Genomic DNA, 4,503 nt, shown 5'->3' on the forward strand with positions numbered 1-4,503 from the left:
TTCCGTTCCTTTATGCTGACTTGGGGTGGGAGGAAAGAGGTCCCCTCTGTCGAGGGCGAGTGGCTCTCCCCAGGTTGAGGTCCCACCTGGTATTTCATCTGCTGCCATGCTCATCTGTCCTGACTTTCTGTCTGGACTCCCTTCCGCTCCTCCCCCTCCCGTGGATCCCTTAGGGTCTGTGAGAGGCCCTGGTCTCCCACAAGAGAGAAGGGAGTGGGTATGAATGGTCTTCTTTGCTACCACACATGCCTCCTTCCTCTTCCCCATGTAGTCTCTCCTTGACCAAATCACACCCGATCCTTTCCTGGCTGTGGGGAGGCTTCCTGGAGGAGGAAGGCAGGGCTTGGGTGAGTTCAGTATTCTTGTGTTCAGAAGGGAAGGGAGGAGGGGATATGGAAGTGGGGCAGGGAAAGGGGTATTCAGGACAGTTTCCTGGGGCAGGACCTGGGAGCTGGAAGAAGAGAAGCCACTGGGTAGGTGGGTATATGCCAGGGAGGGATGATACCTACACGTAACCCAGAGCCACTGCCCGGCAGCTGGAGTAAAATCAGTGGTCTGGCCATGGTGAGTCCTGTCTCTGCAGCCCCCAGGTACCCTCTGAGCATCCCCCATCCTTTGCCCAGATCTGTACAGGCTTCTCAGCTTGCAAGAACCAGGACCTTGGCACACAGGACAAGGAGGTGGTCAGACCCCTGGATTCTTGCAGTCTCCTCTGCCTCCCTCTGGACTGTTCTGTGTACATGTGATAGCCCTGCTTGGACTGGTTAGTGGGAAAGAAGGAGGCCCAGGCAGAAGGGATGGAGAGAAACTCTGCTTCAACCAGATTCCTGATTTGTATGAGACGGATGTCCCCATAGAAAGTGAAGGATGAGGCAGGCATGGCGCTCTCTGCTGCCCCCTGATGGTAGGTGGGAGCAGCGTCCTATTCCTTGGCCTGGAACCCTTGAAAGCTGGAGGAAGTTGCCCTCACCCTCTGCCCTTGCCAGCTGGATGGACAGGCAGAGCGGAGAAGCTTGCGAAAAGCGATCCTTCCCCATTTAAACTCTTGCCCTCTGCAGGTCAGTTCTTCTTTCGTCCTTCTCCTCATCGCCCCTGCAGGGAGTGGTGATGGAGTTCGCAGGGAGGCTGTGCTTGCTTCAGGGCCTCAGAGGGCACCCAGCTTCCAGCCACTTCTCCAGGGTGCACAATGCTCTATAAGCCTTGGGGCTTTCAACCTGAATTGCAGCATTGCCCGTTGGAGACCCGTCAGGCAGTGCTGCACTTGCTCCAGCTCCTTGGGCCCTGAAGCTGTGTCTCTTTTGCTGCAGTCTGTTTGCAGTCCCCTGTGTTCCCACCCCATCTTCCCGCTCCCCACATACGTTCACCTGGTCCTTTAGCTGGCCTGACTGACTAAGAGGCTGTTTCCCAGCCTGCCTAAGAGGCTCTCTGCCATGTTAGAGGCAGGTTGTTAGAGGCAGGATGTCTGCAGCGGTTCCTCCCTCTAGTGGACTCTGTTCACCGACTCAGTAGAGAGCCTCTATGGGCAGGAACCAAAGGGATCTGACTCGGGTGGAATGGGGCTGGAGGGAACGAGGCTGAGGGCAATGTAGCCAAATCACAGCTTGTGGAAACCCACTACATACTGGGTCCCAAATATGGGCAAGGAGCAACAATTTTATTCTTTAATATGCCCAGAGCATGAAACCGGTGTGTGTGTGTGTGTGTGTTTGCATGCGCACGTGCACATAAGGAGCAAGTGGGAGGTGAGTGTAATTTGGTGTCTGTTTTCATCTCATCTCCTAGGCTGCTTGAGTTCCACATTGGTGGCTAGAGGCCTACTGTGGCAGATTTGATTTGTTTGGCCAGGAAGGTATTTAAGAAATTATTTTAAGTGATTGCCTTTGGACACTCTCCAGTTTGCCACAGGCCCCACCACTTCTTATTAATCATAACTGAACTTTTGAAACATTCCTGTTTGAAGGCATTTGAATTCATACCCTAAGTTCTAGGGGAAGAAGTGAGACTCTTTGGACAGAGCAGGGGGCTCAGAAATCAAAACTTTTGCTTAGCAGGAGGGGAAACCTGAGTCCATGGGTCTTGGGAGTTCCAGGCCCCCAGAACAGGCAGTGATAATAAGATAGCCTTAAACTCTGGCTTAATCAGGTAGTTTCCCTCTTCTAGACCCTCTGATGCTATTTATTAATTGTAGATCAATTGCATCTCTGACCCAAACTCTTTCCTTTCCCAAAGAAGGGTGGTGGCTAAGTTTTATTTCAAAGCTAGATATAAAGTGTCAGGCCATGGCAGCCCCACGTGGCAGTGTGGAGTCCAAAGCCAGGCAGAACACGGGAGGGGTTCCTGAGGTTTGAGACTGCTCCTGCCTCCCAGCCCCGCCAGTTCCTCCTGGTTTGCATAGCCATCATCCCTCAGCCACACTACCCCCCCCCCCCACACACACACACTTTATTTTAGGCAAAGGCATTTTTATCTGACTTTTTATGAGGCTAAGGCTGTCCTCTCCTACTAGGGAATTCCTGACACTCCCAGGCCGGGCAGCCCTCAGAGCTAACTCTTGGGCTGCTGGTGTCTCAGGATTGGCCCTGCCCCCACCACTCCTTAGTTCTTCCCTAAGTCCCCCTGGCCAAGGCTGGACCCTGTGCGCTGGCCCAGGCTTGGACTCCCTCTCCCCATCTCACTGGAGAGCCCCAACACCACCCAGCCCTGGGGCTGGGGAGGGAGCCTACTATGGGCTTGAAGGCCCGGAGCCTTCTGGGAGCTGAGAAAGGCACTGAACACCACCGAGATCAGAGCTGCTGATCCCCGTGAGTGGACTCCCAGACACACGGATATGGTGTGTTGGGTGGGAAAGCACCCGGCCCCACAGGAAATGACTCCCCTATCTGGCTTGGAACCTTCCCTTTCTCAGCCCCCCCTTACCCCACCCCACCCACGCAGAGCCCCATAAGAGAGGGCCTAGCTCTGGTTTGAGGCCTCCAGGAATTGTCCAAGTTCTACCTCCCACTCTTTTCCCAAACTCACCCCCTAGGTCCAGCCCACCCTGTGGCAGACCCTGTCTGCTGTCTTTTGTGGATGGGAAGAATTGGCTATGCCCTTCATTTCTGTCCCAGGGATGCCCAGGGATGCCCAGGGGCTCTCGGTCCCCAGATCAGAACTCTCTCCATCCCAGTGCCAGCTCTTGGAAGCCAGCAGCCTCAGCTGAGCCTCTGGATGAGTCACACCTGGAAGCTTAGAGTTTTCCCTCCCTCACCTTCTCATCCAGGGCCCTGCCCGGTCAGGTCTCGCCACCTCTGACACAGTCAAGCAGCATCTGAGTAGGTGCTGAGAGCCTGACACACGCTCCCCTCAGAGGGGCGGGGGAGGCAGGCGGACCGACTCTCCCAGGGTGTGTGTGTGTGCAGGGTGGGGGGAGTGGGTGTGGGAGGGGACATGAGCCACCCAGCTACTTCCCTACCCAGCTCTCAGCTGCCAAGGTGAGGGAACAGGGTTTGGGGAATGGGACTGGGAGGAAGGGGAGAGGATTAGAGTCTGAATGAGGGCCAGAAGGATAGGGACTGGAAGTCCTGGAGGAGAGGGGTAGGACGGGGCCGTGGGGAAATATCCTAATCACAGAGACTACAACGGAGCCCTGGTTAGCCGGTCTCCAGATGGTCCAGTGATGCTCACCTCCTGGTCACTCCCCGACCGTATAGGGCAGGATGGAAGTGGTGGCTTCCTCTGCCTGGAGTCTTGGATCACTCACTCTGGGGAAGCCTGCTGCCGTGCCCTGTGGACACCCAGGCAGCCCAGTGGAGAAGCCCACGTGGACAGAACAGAGGCCTCTAAGCCGCTAGCTTTGGAGTAGCGTGTGAAGCAGCAGCAGCTGCCCAGTCCAGAGCCGTGGCTTCCCAGAGGCCAAGGCTGGTCGTCTGCGGTCAGCAGAGACACCCCTCAGCACTCTTGGCAGGTGGATGTCTCGCTGGTGCTCTTCCTGTCTAAACCGTGGCCTTTCTCCCACATCTCATGGCTTTGCACCCCTCCAGAACCCTCCCCTGTCCCTCCTTCTTCTTGCTCCGAGGCAGGGGAGAGCCTGCCACCCTCCCTGCCAGGTTGTGTCCTCACACTCCAGCTCTCTGATGACCAAGTGACCAAGCCTGCCTGCCTTCCCTGTGGGTCTCACTGCTCAGTGAAGTCACATTGGCTGATTGGATCAGACAGGATTGAAAGGCTTGTTAACCACCCAGTATAGAGAGGCAGGGGAGCACACGTGGACAGCCAAGTCCGGCAGGTCACAGGAGCTGAGCAGATTGTAATATTGATCAAAAGTGGTGGGTTCTCTGCCTGAGGTGCTCAAATGACCAATTCCTGAGACACTGGGGTTCCAAAGGGGGAAAGACATTATTATTATAAAGGAAGCAGGAGATCAGTGGCCTATTGGCCTAAAAAAATCTCTTTCCCCAAACTACAGTAACTCTGATAGTTTTATAGAATCAAAAGATGGGCAGATTTTAGAATAGCAAGCACAAT

This window comes from Tamandua tetradactyla, chromosome 7 (genome assembly GCF_023851605.1).
Source record: "Tamandua tetradactyla isolate mTamTet1 chromosome 7, mTamTet1.pri, whole genome shotgun sequence".
Taxonomy (NCBI): Eukaryota; Metazoa; Chordata; class Mammalia; order Pilosa; family Myrmecophagidae; genus Tamandua; species Tamandua tetradactyla.